The sequence below is a fragment of the Rhamphochromis sp. 'chilingali' genome (genome assembly GCF_963969265.1).
Source record: "Rhamphochromis sp. 'chilingali' genome assembly, chromosome: 8".
Lineage (NCBI taxonomy): Eukaryota > Metazoa > Chordata > Actinopteri > Cichliformes > Cichlidae > Rhamphochromis > Rhamphochromis sp. 'chilingali'.
The window spans coordinates 15,269,650-15,286,728 of NC_137935.1; the positions used below are offsets into that span (position 1 = coordinate 15,269,650).

The 17,079-nt window shown below is 38.1% G+C and overlaps 1 pseudogene across 1 annotated transcript; it reads left to right on the forward strand.

The window, feature by feature from the left end:
• Positions 1-805: 805 nt before the first annotated feature.
• Positions 806-8,958, forward strand: LOC308400895 (extracellular calcium-sensing receptor-like; annotated as a pseudogene). The gene is made up of 11 exons: positions 806-1,029; positions 4,431-4,719; positions 5,586-5,883; positions 6,096-6,182; positions 6,301-6,408; positions 6,539-6,705; positions 6,818-7,295; positions 7,374-7,604; positions 7,709-7,832; positions 7,943-8,415; positions 8,515-8,958. The product of its transcript is annotated as an extracellular calcium-sensing receptor-like (transcript).
• The last annotated feature ends 8,121 nt before the right edge of the window (positions 8,959-17,079 follow it).

Sequence of the window (17,079 nt, forward strand, 5' to 3'; positions counted from 1 at the left end):
TGAGAAAAAGAAGTCAGATAAATAGATAGATTGGATTTGGATTAGCTGATTATCAAACTAGTTGTTTGTAGCCCTTTACATCAATATAACGGCGCAAAAATGACATCTAATAAGGAAGAAAGAAAATGAACAAGTTGTTCTCTATCGAGCTGATAATATCTGCAGACTCAGACTGATGGGACAGAGATGACTGTAAATTAAGCAAGACCTCCGAAACTTTCAATTTATGCTCCTTTCAGCAATCAGCCTGTCACCAGAGGGACGATATGGAGGAGCAACACACATGAAACGTGATGCAGCCTAGAAAGGCGTCCCAAGAAAGATATAATTTCATCATTTTTATATAATTTCTCCTAGAGTTTCTCCAAGATTTAGTGTTGCATGTCACTGATTTGTCACTCTACCAGGCGGGGTCCAGTGAAATGAGCTTGTAAGGTAAATCCAACAAAGGGAAGCATCAGTGAAAAAGTGTGGTTACAATTCCCACATTAATGCTGAGACAGAACTAATCTGTCTGTGGAATTTAATCTTCATCCTTCTCAATTGCGACCAATACCCAAAGCTACTTCAGACCACTTGTAGCAGTGACTTTCTCCAAAACAGAAAAGATAAAACAATCTGTTTTCATAGTTGTGGGTCTGCGACCTAGCATTTATGTGTTTGGACCTTTGATTTTGTTTTATTTAATATTCTGCAGTTAAGATTCTGTTCCAGGTTTTGGTTCTTATTGTAGTTGTAATCCCTCTGTTTTATATTTATTTATTTTTTCTGTTGTATTATCTAGTCTTTAGATTTCATTCCTCCCATGTCCTTCCTCATGAAGTCAGTTGTGTCTCTGTTTGTTTACCTTTCTTGTCCATGTCAAGTTCGTGTCTTTGTCTCTGTCTCAGTGGTTATGCTTTCTGTTTTATTGTGGTGGCCGGTGTCTCTTGTGCATTATGTTCAGCTTTGCTTCACCTGTGTCGTTACTCCTGATTTGCCCCCGCTGTGTTCCCAGCTGTCTCCACTTCCCCATCTCCTCCTGTGTATGTATTGACTGCATCTCTCTGGCTGTGTCCCAATCCAGCGACCGCACGCTTCGTAGTACACGCAGTTCACTGGATCAGTGTTTCAATATTTATATCTTCTATCAGCTGTACATGTAGTTTGGTTATTTGCCTTTTGGTTGAAAGTACACTGAGAGAGGACTTTTTCATTAGTGATCATAATAGTATTTTTTTTTCATATTAATGTAATTTTTTCATTTAATTGAATACAATCTATTTGTGTATGATTGTCAGTCCAAAGAGGGAGAGAGGAAAGAGGGGAACGTGAGGAGAAATTACAAGGTCAGGAAGAACCAGGTAAGAAAACAGACAGGGAATAGTGACAGGCAAAACAGACACTTTTAAACTGCTTGAGAGAGTTGACCACCAAAAGTGATAGACAGATGTGCTAACCTCAAGGTGAGGCGAAATAGGTTAAAATGAAATAAAAACATCTGCAGAGCCATAGTAGTATCTGCAATAAAGATCTTTTCATACATAGTATACATTGTACCATTGGCAAAGTTGCCTCCATTTTTATAATTGTTTTAAATTAATATTTTGTACATTTGTACATTTCAAGGACTTCTATTTTTGAAGTGTATTTTTATGTATCTGTATTATATTTTACATACACATTAAAAATGTGTATGTAAAAAGTAAAGTGATTAAGTAAATCACTCACTATGAGCATCATTCATTATTCTCCCCCAGTAATTAAGGTTAGGATATGTATTTGTTTTTATTCCAATCCATTCTTCTTTTGCAGCATTTAAATAACCATGATTAGATTTGATGGTTTTGTTACAGACTTTTCAAAAAAGTGTTTTGCTTTTCTTTCACAAGTCTGGAGATTAAATTGTATTAAGATGTACAAAACAGTGATGTCATGTTTTGTGACGAGGACCCAGGCACAGAGAGACTTGATGAATTTAAGAATCTTATGATTTAATAAAGAAATTTGCAGACTTGAACAGAGATGGTAAAATTATGATGACTGATAACGGAGACGAAGACAACAGATGATGAGGACAGGGAGGAACAGGGTTTAAATGCACCAAGGAGACAATCAGAAAGAACTCGGGAAAACTGGAGACATTTAGGAATGCAGGGACTGACAGAGACAGGGAAGAAGTCTCATCGTGACGAGTAAAGTTTATCTTGCCTGGCTGCGCAGCTGTCTGGGTGCTCAGCATCCCCAAAGCTCTGATCCTAGAATCGCCCCTGGTTCCCAGGACACATGTGTGATTCTTGTGATTAAAGCATCTTTCTTTCAGCTTAACGAGTGAAACGTCAGCTCGTTCAAACACATGTTAAAGTCTGTTTGGCTCGACACCACCGAACAGAGGCAGCAATATAACATAGCAAACATTAACAATGCAGTGAATCCTGCTTGTGCCGTGATATTCACGACTGCAAACCGAGCAGCATCACTGACTTTCAGCTTGTTGTGTTTGTGGATATATGACTGACTTTAATTATCTATAAAATCATCACATTCTCTGTAAGATTAAGTCAACTATTGAACAGCGTATATTTTAAAGTAAAAGCTTTAAAACCAAGTTGACGCTGAAAGTACAAACATCACTAATGACACATATATTTGCCAACATGTGGCCAACAGTAATGTTTTAATGTTCTTCATTATTAAACATACATCGCACATAAATAAGTGACATAATATTCAGTACTTACTTTTGGAAGTTTACTCTTTGGCGGCCACGCTTCAGGCATCCGCCGTTTTTTTCGAAACAAAATATCCACACCCACCGCCGCGCTATGAATTGTGGGATATATGGGACCACAAAGTCTACACCGGTCTACACTTCAAATTTGGGGAAATGAACTGCGCATTTGTCCAGCATATGGGTCTTACCTGTCTGCTTCACAGTCAACACATGACACTTCACTGGCCTCAAACATGAAGGTATCAACCCTCATCTGGATTCCTTCATATGCCACTAACAACCATCCATTCATGTATTGTTAAAAGTCAGTGTCCAGTAAGGGCCAACAAAATCATCTATCTGAGGAACAGTAAGTTAATTTGTTATATATGAGCTAGCAACTCTGTGTGTGTGTGTGTGTGTGTGTGTGTGTGTGTGTGTGTGTGTGTGTGTGTGTGTGTGTGTGTGTGTGTGTGTGTGTGTGTATAATGATATATGTGCATATATGTATGTGTGTCTGTCTGATTTATGATGGGAGATGTAAGGTACAAGGATGGAATGTTAAAGTCAAATGACAGAAATGTGTGGTAACGGTGTTGCATACCAGTCTATTTTGTTCTCGCCACCATGTTAGTGAATCATAATCATTCAGAACCAATAGCCTGGTGCGATCTCCATACAGTTTGCCCTGCCCGATTTCTCACACGCTTAACTCCAGCTGTTGCAGAGAAAATGGTGACGATGTTGCAAGTGAGAACTCCTAAAATAATCAAAGAAAACAGAAAAACCGCCCCTACATATCATAGTAAGTGCCTTGGCAACATTGGAAAAGAAAAACTCCTTTTTAACAGGAAGAAATCTCCAGCAGAACCAGGCTCAGCGAGGGGCTGCCAGTTGGGGTGAGGTGAGGAAGGCAAGACAAAGATCTTAACTGTGACTCAGTATTTTCTTTCTGTTCTTCCTTTTTTAGAAAGTTGATCCTAAAAGCATAAAAATCAAATTATGGCTGAATTATGGTTATTTTAAATGTACCTTAAAAGTTTAGGGAATTGTAGGAGAAAGGGTTCAGGGTTAGAGTAAATCAGTGTAAGTCAATTTAATGTATTTTATATTGATAAAAGTACAGCTGTGTGTATGTTCTAAAAGTAATGTATTCACGTGTGATGTAGTGTAGAAGCCCTGTCTAACACTGCACTACTATGTGCCTTTCCTTATCCCTGAAGGATGAATACCTAGTCAGGCATAACACTAAGACATGAGACAGCTCATGTCTTTCTTCATTATGGTCAGGTGCCCATCCCAGTTCCTTGTTGTTGTTGTTACTTGTTGTGAACCTCATGTTCTGTTTCCTTTGATCATAAGTTCCAGGGAGATAGTGCCAATCTGACAGTTGCAGCATGAGACAGAGAGCATATATATCATACAGGGCAGCATCTCTTACTTGATGCCAAAGACTATACAGTTATTTGTGCACCACTGGTAGGGGTGGAAGATACAGCAGATTGATAGAAAGTATTTTAACTACTAGATTGAGCTTATATTAATCAACTTATGTTGGCCAAATACTGTATGTTAAATTTCTTTAAATGTTGTGTTTGTGTCAGCATAAGTTAATGATGTAATGATGCATTCTTCATGCTTTTTCTTAACAAGTTAACTGTTTTTTAATTTATTAGTTTTTTTTGGTCATGGTCAAATTTCTATAAGTTTTGCAAAATTTACTATCAGATGTATATAGTTATTTATTTTCCAGAAAGGATGAACCCTTTATGGATGACACTGACATTAACAAAGTTTAGTCTTTCATGGAGAAGAGCAAGGCTTGTCCTCTTTAGTCTTTTGTGGACAGGGATTTTTGCCTATGACTCGTACCAAGATCAATGTGAGATAATTCCTGGCACGATGAGCCTGCCTGCACTGGAAAAAAAAGGGGACATCATATTAGGAGGACTCTTCTCCCTTCATGACATGGTGGTGGAGCCCAGTCTGTCTTTCACTTCTACACCTCCGTCTACCCAGTGCACGAGGTAAGAGTTCTTTAAATATCCTTAACATTGCTGTTTGGAACTTCACATTAAGGATGTTGAAATATAGTGTTACTTGGGAATATCATTTTTGCTGATTCCGAAGAGCTATAATTAAAAGCATGTACAAATAAAAATAAACTTTTAATGCAAAATATTTTGTTTATTATGGATACAAAATAACTTAAGCTTTACAATTTCCCCCAAACTGCAATACGTTGGAGAATCTTCTCTCACTGAACCAACTGAAAATAAAGTTATTTTAAGAACAATTAACTGTAATTAATGCACACACTGTACCCCCAGCTTTACACAGGTGCAACACGTTTATGTAACAAAACAAATGTCAGTTGCTGACATAATTTTCCAGAATGTTTATAAATTGACCAAATAACAGGACACTGATCATTTCCTCTGTTTTAACTTGTTTCCATTATTTTCCTTATAATTAGTGATCCTTTGTGCATACTGAGGCTGCTGGGTTGTGACTAGATCAACCCATTTGACTTCTTGTTAGCTTTAGCTTGTGCCACATTGCCTTTGTTAGAAATCTTTAATCTTTAAGATAATTTAAGTGTCACAAATGTTAGTTGACAGGATTATTTTCATTGTAGTCCCCTACCTGATAGCTTTGGTGAACTTTGTGTCTACTCTCACAGAAAGGAGCTTGTATCCTAGCAACATGGTACCATGTAACAAGTAACTATTTGCTTGCATCACTGTGCATGTGTTGTACATGACGTGAGACTACGTGAGACTGGTATGCCAGTTACCAGTCCTGACTCAGAACAATGGAAATCATCCAGTTCTAGTCCCTGGCCAGTCAACCCGTGCATCTCAAATGTAAATTTCTTGCTGTTTTCTTCCAGGTTTAATTTTCGGACATTCCGTTGGATGCAAACTATGATCTTTGCCATTGAGGAAATTAACAGAAAGGGCAATCTCCTTCCCAACATCACACTGGGCTATAAGATATATGATTCATGCAGTACACCCCATCAGGCTCTAAAGGCTGTATTAGAGTTAAGGGGTACAGAGAACAATTCAGCAGGAAATACACACCAGCAAGGAGTCTGTCATGAGTCCATACCAGCAGTGATTGGAGATGGGGGCTCTACTCAGTCTCTTGTAGTAGCTCATTTCTTGGGAGTCTTTCATGTGCCACAGGTAGGTTTCTCACAGCTTGTAAAATATTCTGTAATCGACATAGTAGTGTGCATTGCTTATTGTCATTTTTTTTTTTTTTTGAATTACCACTAGGGTAGGTCAGGCCTGTGAATTAAATCCAACAGACTTTTAAGGTTCAATACCGGTCATCATCAAGGTTTTATTTTACATTGAAATTTATGGGATTTTTTTTGTTTGTTTTGTTTTTATAGGTTAGCTATTTCTCAAGCTGTGCATGTCTCAGTGACAAAAACAAGTTCCCTGCCTTTTTAAGGACCATGCCCAGTGACTTCTTCCAGGTTCACTGCAACACTCAAACAAAAATATATTTTGCATTGTTTTTTGTTGTTGTTTTATTTTATATTTGTTTTTTGTTTTGGTTCTCTGTGCTAGTCTTGGTTTTTTTTCTACTGCCAGGTAGATGCACTACTACAACTTGTCAAGCATTTTGGCTGGACTTGGGTGGGTGTGATTGCAGGGGATGATGATTATGGTCGTGGTGGGGCTAATATCTTTGTAAATGAGGTGAGTCAGACAATTACAAATAAAGGTATTCATAATAAAATTGCATTCTTTTCCTTTTCTTTGAGTATCTTACTAAAATAACTATGAAAATGATATTTACTGTTATTTATCTTCTTTATTGCTCTCTTAGGTTACAAAGTTGGGTGCTTGTGTTGCTCTTCATGAAATTATACCTAAGAACAGAGCGCAGAGCACGATATCATCTATTGTTTCCAACATCCAATCATCTGGGGTTTGGGTGATTCTGGTGTTTGCCGTGGAACAAGACGCAGCAGCTCTGTTTGATGAAGTGCTCAGGTTGGATTCTTCCACAAGTCCTCAGTATCATCTGTTTTATTTGCTGACTTTAAGTCTATAATGTTTTTTTATCACTGTAAAAACACAAATCTACATGTTTTCATGAATTCAGAATGGAGCTTGCTGGGATACAATGGCTGGCCAGTGAGGCTTGGAGCACAGCTGCCATTCTTTCCACCCCTAGAAAGTACCATCACATCCTCCAGGGTTCGATGGGATTTGCCATTCGGCGAGCAGACATACCTGGATTGCGAGATTTCCTTCTTCGTTTGAATCCCTTAAGCTCAGATGCAAGTAATGATCCCTTCCTGGCACCCTTCTGGGAAGAGGTGTTTCAGTGCAGTCTGGGTGTAGAGGCTGAAGATCAAAAATATAATACTGAGGGTAATCCTCCATGCTCTGGAACAGAAGAGTTGGGGAGCATAGCAAATATCTATTCAGATGTGTCACAGCTAAGGATTTCCTACAATGTCTATAACGCTGTGTATGCCCTTGCCCATGCAATCAAGGCTATGAGAAGCTGTGTGAAAGGAAAAGGACCATTTCTTCAGCAAGCATGTCCAGATATGGACAGTATAAAGCCATGGCAGGTACTACTTTGTTTAATAATTCATTATAAATTTACAGAAGTCACTTTACTCAAATGATCATATCTACTTTTTTTCTAGCTGCTTCATTATATAAAACAGGTAAAATATTTCAACACTTTTGGTGACGAAACAAAGTTTGATGGGAATGGTGACCCTAGAGCCATGTATGACCTTGTTAACTGGCAGCTGAAGCCAAATGGAAAAATGGATTTTGTCACTGTCGGTAAATTTGATGAGACAACTGCAGCTTCACACCATAAACTTCAAATCCAGGAAGAGAACATTTTATGGACTGGTAACCAAACCAAAGTAAGGGTCTCAGCAGAATACAACAACAATTTTCTGAACTGTAATTTGTATATTCAGGTTTTCATTATGTGACCAGTGTAGTTTGTGATTCCACGTTGCCTTAGGTTCCCTTGTCAGTATGCAGCAATGTTTGTCCCCCAGGGACCCGGAAAGCAATCAGACCTAACTTCCCTATTTGCTGCCATGATTGTGTGGTTTGTGCAGCTGGGGAGATTAGCAATCAGACTGGTGAGGAAATGCCATTTGGCCACATTACTGTTTACAATGTGACTTACCCAGTGCATTTGCTGTGGAAAAGTCACAATATGGCAGTTAAGGCCTTTCTGTCTTTCCTTTAGATGCCATAGAGTGTATCCAATGCCTGCCAGAGTTCTGGTCCAGTGCTGAGAAGACTGCCTGCATCCCCAAACAGATGGAGTTCCTTTCCTTTAGTGACACTATGGGAATCATTCTGATGGTTATTTCCCTCACTGGCATCTTCAGCACCTGCTTTGTGGCCTTCATATTCTACTGTCACAGAAGCACCCCCATTGTTAGGGCTAATAACTCTGAACTGAGCTTCCTGCTACTCTTGTCTTTGACTCTGTGTTTCCTGTGTTCCCTGATCTTCATCAGTCAGCCCTCTAAGTTGTCCTGCCTGCTGCGCCACACAGCATTTGGAATTACCTTTGTCCTCTGTATCGCCTGCATTCTGGGGAAAACCATAGTGGTCCTAATTGCCTTTAAGGCTACACTTCCAGGCAGTCATGTCATAAAATGGTTTGGGCCTTTGCAGCAAAGGATAATCATTACCTGTTGTACACTTGTCCAGGTAAAGAATTTTTACTTTTTATTAAGATAAGAATAATTATGGAACATTTCTTTAAAAAGTTGAAATACTAAACATGTACTTTTTTTTTTTAAAATAAAGGTAATCATCTGTACAGTATGGCTGGTTGTTGCTCCCCCAATGCCACAAAAACTAATGCCACGTGATAGCCCTATTGTCATTCTTCTCTGTGACAAAGGTTCCCATCTAGCATATGCTCTGGTCCTGGGCTACATTGGCCTGCTGGCTTTTCTCTGTCTTGTCTTGGCTTTTCTGGCCAGGAAACTTCCGGACAATTTCAATGAGGCCAGAATCATCACATTCAGTATGATAATTTTTTGTGCTGTGTGGATAGCGTTTATTCCTGCCTACATCAGCTCTCCTGGAAAGTACTCCACAGTCACAGAGGTGTTTGCTATCTTGGCCTCAAGTTATGGATTGCTGGGCTGCATCTTTGCCCCCAAGTGCTACATAATTCTACTAAGGCCAGAAAAGAACACAAGGAAACATCTCATGTCCAAAACATCCACATCCAAAAGATTTTAGAACATTGTATTAATTTTATTTCTGAACTTACAGTCACTCACTATTTTTCACATAGTTTAAACTAATTAATCAGCAAACAGTTGTGTGTATTTGATTGGTAAATAAATGCAAGTGGTGGCATCAATGTTTTGCCACCAGATGGTGGTAGTGTGCTGTCAATTGTCTCTTCTGCTGTTTATCATATCAGGAAATGTCAGATACCTTTATTCTTTCTAAGAACTTTTCCAAGTGTCTCAGTGTGTCTGTCTCACACACACACACACACACACACACACACACACACACACACACACACACACACACACACACACACACCATCCATCATCAGAACACCGCCAAAATAATGGACACAAATCATGGTCATCCAGTCAGTGCTGACTACATGGGTTTTACGTGTTCATTATCCTGTTAACTGAATGCATGAACACTATTTTTTCTTCTTCTTCTTTTTCTTTACAATCCCACAGTTGTATTTTTCAGGCTACACACTTCTTTGACATCTTCAGTGGAAATTTGAAGGACAAGTCATTGCCAGACATGAATGGGTTTTGGCAATGGTGTCCATGCTGATTTGACCTGAGATAGAATAATGAGGCCCAGGGTATCTGAGGTATGCTCTCTAGAAATCCCAGCTGTCATTTGTTAATTAAATCCTACTCCTGGGGCCTTTACATATAAACATCACGCTTGGCTGTTCCTTACAATAACAAACTAAAGCATTAGACATTTTCCTGGCTTACCCAGCTGCTCTCAAGCTAACATTGATTATCCAACACTGATTGATCTGTTGTTCCTCCCAAGGCAGAGGAATACTTTGGGAAATGGAGAAATGGTGGGCCTCTGTCATTCATTTGAGATAGACAGGGAAAACAAGTGAGTGGGAGTGGCACATAGACAAAAGTGCCTCACTGATTTACATTTATTAACTATTTTTTAATCTACACCCTGTTTACACTTAGCCTTTGTATCTTCTCTGTATGCAAATTCCAATACAACTCCTCTTCAAAGTGCACTGCCTGCCTGATTAATTTCAGAGTAATCATTTAGATCATAACTGTGTTTGCTAGATGTAATTGAAGAAACCAGAATAAACAATCTCCATTGGAAGGTTAAATAATTAATTTGGTTTAAAAGGAGAAAACTTCAATAAAATGAATGGTCTTTAAATATCCAGACATACAGAATTAATTTGAAGTGTGGCTTGGTGTTAAAAATATAAGTGACTGTGAAGAATGCACACATCCAGGATTCGAGTAAATCCATTAATAAAAATACTGACAAAATGTTAGGATGAGAGCATGAATTCTTCATAGATACAGCTATTTTCTATGTACAGCTATTTACTCTCATCATTTATCACTCTTTGTTTTTTGGGGTTTTTTTGTTATGTGGTAAATGCAGATTAAATGTTTATCAGATTACCCAAGAGTTTACAGTGACAGAGATTAGAATAATTATTAGTAAGATTGTATCATTATTATGAAGTGCTTAAAATAAGATATACTGTAAGTATTAGAAATGACTGAACTTGAGATAAACGTATGACTAAATTCACTATAAATTCCAGCAGCCCTACATTAAGTAACAGCATGATGCTGCGGTTCGTTACATTATACTTTAAGGGAGCTGTTTGTAAAGTTGGGTAAATACTCTGTTATTATGTCAAAAAGCTGGAACTGTTGAGAATCTGACTTTGTTGATTAATACTCAGCAAACTTTTACTTAAAGGGTTGTAAGCAATAAAAGCAGCAATCAGCCTTTAGTCTCACAGACTCCATTAAGACAAGCCATCAAAGCAACATATTTGGCAGAGATGAAAAAAAATGTCATATCTCTTTCCTGGATTGCTAGAAGGGAAATGTTCTACAAAATTCAGACATTATATGGATAATAAAAAAGAACAGATTAACAGAAGAAAAAGTTAATCACAACAAACCCCTTGCCTGCATTTGAGGAAGTGCAAATCACTGGATATTTGTGCAAAACTATATTTTTAAAAGATAAAAGCTTCTGAGAGTCATTTTGCGTAGATGCAGATCTGTTGCATTTTATTGTTAGGTGCAGTCTTTCTATTATCCACTTTTTTTCAAATGCGCCATTGTTACCGATGACATCAAAGGACACGATGTATTGATGTAATGAATATGAAAAACTATTTTAAGGAAGTAGGTAAGGAAGGTAAGTCTATATATTTGTCACACTGTATAACCATTGTGCACCATGACCTCAAATCTATTTTTGTGATGATGGTCTTTCTTTTGCTATATTCCCAAAGCTTTCTGTAGTTCTCTGCTCCTCACACCAACTCTTTTGAGGTTGCTTTTTCTTTCTTTTACCTATTATGTAGTAAGAGAAATAGTCACATGGGAGATGGGCACCATAGTAACTGCAGCAGAAACTAATGGTCTCTTCCATAATAGCACCATTCACCGGAGCCCACATCGTTGCCTCCATTATATAGGACACCAAATGATTAGAGGGTTTTAGAAAAAATCCTCTGAAATTGAAGAAGCAAGTGTGATGATGTCTTTTTTTTTTGATATAGTATGAGTCACCATGTTAATCTAATTAGGTACCAGATTCATTTTTGGAGCGGTTCAAAATGGGAGGACAGATAAGAAATGTGTTGACAGAATGAACACGAGAGATAGCAATACAGTTTCTCACACTGAATAATATGTGACAGAGCAAACAATTCCCACAATGTGCAGCACACTCGCACGTGAGCTCTGATGAATGTTTATTGGACTGTCATATGAGTAGCACCAAATGAGCTCATGAGCTGATAGTATGATAAAATTTCTGTTCTATTTATGCAGAAATACATACTCCTCCTTAGAGTAAGGTAAGCTGAAAATGGACAGATCAATCTCATTTTATCTGACCATTAGGGAATGGTGTCATGATAAATACATCGCATTTTGTAAAGGGTCAGTACTTGGTCAGATTTTGCTTCACTTTTGTTTTAAGTCTGTTATGTTTTTTCCTATCGATCAATGTGTCATGCTATTAGGACATCAAGATTTATTCTTGTTTGTTTGATTGATTCCTAGTTTTGTTTGGTTTTTTTGTAAGTGTATGTGTGTTTTGTCTCAGGCATCAGAAGAAGAATAAAAAAAGACTTTGGTGCAATACAGAACAGAGTGCTTTAACTTCAGTACAGTGCAAATACCTTCTTTATGCAAGTATCAGTTCCAGGAAAACTAATGTACTGCTGGCACAAAGGCCACTTACAGAAGATCAGCATACTGAAGGTGATTAGTTTGGCTTCATTAAAATCAGGACATTTGTTGGCTAGAAGGCCAGGAGGAGGCAGACAAAGGCCAGTAGACCAATGTAGCCCAAAACTAGTGAGAGGCACTATACTGACCCCACTGCACATTCAGTAATGATCTTGGTTCCCTATTGTCCATGATGTCTGTTTCTGCTGGCTGATGAGCAGGCAAGGTCAGCCACAGTGCACAGATCAGTGCCTGTGAAAATAAGGTTGACTGAGGAAATGAAAAGGGAAATATGTTTAGAATACAAATCATATTAGGAAATTCAAATTGTGAATATAAAGCAGTTTGCAATGCACAGGGCTTTGAACAAGACTAAATCTCTGTTGCATGTCCTCATATGGGCACTAGTATGAAAAGTACGCCAATCACTACAGACCTAAAGAAGTGCTATGTTTTAAACATAGGATCACCTCTACAGAGGGCAAATTCCCAACCTCTGCTGACAACACATCAGGTTCTCCTGTGGTACCACAGAATGAAAAGCCACCAGGACCACCGAAGCTCAACTCAGCAGGCAGCAGATAGACAACATAAATCAGACTGCAACTAATATCTGGCCACAATAGACCAAAATGCAAGCTCCCCAAAGAAAACCCCCTCGGAAAAGAAGCAAATTCAGTGAAAGCAGGAGCATGAAGTTCATTTCTGGGTGATTAGCTCACACCTCAAATTAAGGGAGATTTTTTTTTTTTTTTAAAAAAGGAAGACTTTATGAATGACAGAACTGCATTATGATTATATAATAATTATATTTTTTGGCATGGTAAAAAAAAAGATGCCGTTTTTTCAAAAATGTAATTTAATACCTGTGGTGGTGCTACACTTTGCTGGCACATCTTTTCCTGAATTGGTTATTTATACTAACAACACACACCTATGGCAATCTCTGCTCATTTGTCAGTGCAGCCTAAGCTGTGACAGTCGAATGAATGATGGTGTTTTTTTGGAGAAAAAAAAATTATCTGTGAAAACACAAAGAGAAAGGCAGCACACAAGAGAGATCGATAACAGTTATGTTTAGGCTTTTCCTTAAGTTAAGTAACAAAACCTAATGACTCATAAAATGCAGAAAGACAAGAACAATTGGAGGTTATGACAAGGAGGAGGAGTAGCACTATTATAGTAATGACTTACACGTTGTAGGGAAACCGCATGTACAGGACATTTCCCTAAAGTTTCCTTTAATTTTCTATTCCGTGAACTTTAAAGGAAATATTTCAATGAAAAAAAAGTGCTTCTCATTAAGATTTTAAAGGCCTAAATAATTAACAGTTACCGTGGAGCTACATGAAATTATTATATTAAAATACCTTATGATTCCACATTTCACCTTAATATTAATATGACAACTTGAAGGCATTTTGAAGTGTGAAATTTAGTTTTTACTGATACATAAAATGAATGGAAAACTTTTTTAAAGAAAGGCTATGGATATGGGTTGGTCTATAGCACAAGACACACATTATTTATGTATTTCATTTCTCTTAAATGCATGTGAAGAAGAGCTATTTTCCAGTTATTATTATGTATTTATTCAAACACTATTTCAGTATAATGAATCCTGAAAAGTACCCTTTTCTCTCTCAGCACAAGGCCAGCAGTCAAGGAAACATGTAAGTCAGCACTGCTCTCCTTGAACCAGGAGGACAAGGACTACCACATATACACCCAGGCACCCAGGACCAGTTAACATGGTAATATTACATCAGACTCTGAGAATTCAAAAGAAGTCACATTCAGACTTCAGAACAAGATTCTGAGTGCGTAAAAGAGATTCAGGGGGTAAGTCAACTTTTCTCACTTTATGGGAATTGCTTCCTTACAACCACTCAGTCAGTGTCAATGTGTAACTGATGCTCGCATCACAAGATGACCAACAGTGTCAAACTATTGTTTCATATCCTGTCAGAGACCATTCAATGTCATATGAGACTGTCCAGAGGTCAGGTTCAGTTTGTACCTGTAAATGAAATTCTACAATCTTGAGAAGGCACAGATGTTATCAGTTTTAGAAGTGAAAAGAACCAATCCTGTCCTGTCTCAGATAGCACTATCTGCAAGAAGTGGCACGATATTTTTAAGAGACTAGTTGAACCCCACTGTAGTCATGCAGTCATGCGTTTCTTTTTGAGCTTCAAAGGCATGTGCATCTTTTATTTCATTGCTTTTGAAATTCTTAGTTGAGGCACATTTGTGTACACATGCATTTCAATGCCTAAATGTCTCTCCTTGCAAATAATGCAAATAAATAGTACAATCCCTGAAAAAAGATAGGACACTGTGCAAAATGTTAACAGAAATGTAATTAAGAACAGAATGCAATGATTTGCAAATCACAGATTTTATTTACAATAAAACATAGAAATCATAACCCAGAGTCATATTGAATTTGATGGCATTAACACATCTCAAAATCTGTAATACAGCCATATTTACTACTGTGTAGCATTAATTTTTCTTTTAGCAAAAGCCTGTTTATGTCTGAGAACTATGGAGAGCAGTTACTGTTACTTTTGTCCTATTATTGTCTGATCAAGGATTCTAGCTTTTTTGACAGTCCTGGCCGTACTTTGTTGTATTTTTTTTGTTTCATGATTTGTCAGCACATCACAGGCAGCACGGTGGAACAGTGGTTAGCACTGTTGCCTCACAGCAAGAAGGTCCTGATTTTTGTTTTCACCACCTGGCTGTGTGGAGTTTACATGTTCTCCCTGTGCTTGTCTCCGGGTACTCCAGCTTCCTCCCACAGTCCAAAGATGCAGTTAATAGGGTCAGGTTAACTGGTAATTCTAAGCTGCCCATAGGTGTGATTATGAGTGCAAAAGGTTGTCTGTCTCTCTGTGTTAGGCTCCACTCCCCACCCCCCGCCACAAGTGATAAGTGGAATAGAATGGATAGATGGATGGATGGATGGATAGATGGATGGAAGCCTATGTTACTCTTAAATGAATTCTTAAACCTTTCAATATGGAGGGTTGCTTTCCAGATCTGCAAACTGACAATTCAATTTAAAGTAATCGTGCACCCATACCATCAGGGATTTATGCTTTTGAACTGAGTTCTGATAGCAAGGTGGATCCATGTTTTGCGTAACAGAGCTTTAACTAGTAATTTAAGGTGGTGAACTGTGTTCATAGACAGTGCCTTCTGGAAGTTTTCCTGAGCCTATGCAGTGATTTCCATGAATTATGGAATTATTTTGTTTTAACACAGTGCTGCCAGTGGTCTTAAATAACACTGGCATCCAATTAGGGTTGCCAACTCCCTGAAAAATAAATAAGGGACACCTCGTGGCCAGGGCCGGGCAACCCAGTTCACCCTTCACAGTGTGGTGAATTTTGTAGCTCTTTTTTTGTGTGTGAAATTATTTTTTAACCATTTGACTTGAATTTGATTTAAGCAGATGCATATTCTTTGTGATATGACCATATGGGAAACAAATGATCATTTAGCCATTTATTTTTAGCTCAAAATGACAACATTAACACAGTAAAACAGGTCTCTTTCTTAAACAGAAGCCTGTCATGCTTAACTTTTGAGAATATAAGTAAATCTTTCTTTAAAAGAACTCTGTCCTGCTTAACTTAAAATTATATAAATTAATAGAAAACAATAGAACGAAAAATATTCTTGTAACAGTGCACATATAGTGCATTTAGTACAATTGGCTTCAGTTGAGGTATTATTTCAAATCTTTTTTACGCACACACAAATCTTTTTTACGCACACACAAATCTTTTTTACACATACAAATCTTTTTTACACGTACAAAATATTTATGACCACATTTTGAGCCCATAGTGGTGTGCGTGTCTGTGTGAGTGAAAGACAGAGAGAGGGAGAGCGACAGATTTTCTGTTATAACCTTCATTTTATGGAGACACAGTGTGAGCACTCAGGTCGCATCAGAGCATCGGGCGGTATAGTGTGAGACCTGCATCGTGACCTACGAACTTCTAACCCCTGCGAGTCAATCGTGCAGTTTGAGCAGGAGCTGAATAACGTGACTGAAAAAAATCGCACAGTGTTTGCCCAGCTTCAGGTGTACTGTCGTCCGAGACTTGCACCGCAGTGTCGGCGTTTGTTTCCCTGTTGGCCATGCTTGTTGTTGTGGTCATCTGTTGTCTTCCGGTATTTTCTCCGTAAGCGACCTTTCCTCGACCAATGAGATGAGCGGTAATCTGAATTGTCATACTCGAATTGTCATAAGTGTGCTGTCAGCTCATGTGTCACAAAGCAGGAGAGGGGCTGGGAATTATGTTTTCAAACAAAGCGTTAATTCCATAAACATTTATAGACTACTTTTGATTCTCACTGTATTACGGGACAAAGTGCGTCCCTTATTAGCTCAATACGGGACGTGAACTTTTGTTTCTAAATACGGGACGATTCCGTTTTTTTAAGGGACGGTTGGCAACCCTACATCCAATACTGTTGGCACTTAAGCTAATTAGCCACTAAATGTCAATCAAGTTGTATCTGTTCAGTAGCACTTACTTTTTAGCCTATTGTTGCCCCCGTCCAGCTTTATTGAGAATCTTGCTATCATTGAATTCAACACAAGCTAATATTACATGAAAAAGCAAAATGTCATTTAGTAGATATTCTGTTCTACTGTGAATAAAATATCAGTTTATGACATTTACAAATCATTGAATTCTGTTTTCATGTCTTTTTCTTTAAAAAAAAGAAAGAAAGAAAGAAAGAAAGAAGCCAGTTGATGCCAGTTCGGGCATTTGACAAGGATGCCTCCTGGTTGCCTCCTTGGTGAGGTATTCTAGGCATGTCCTACAAGGAGGAGGCCCCTGGTCAGACCCAAGGCTTGCTGGAAAGATTATAT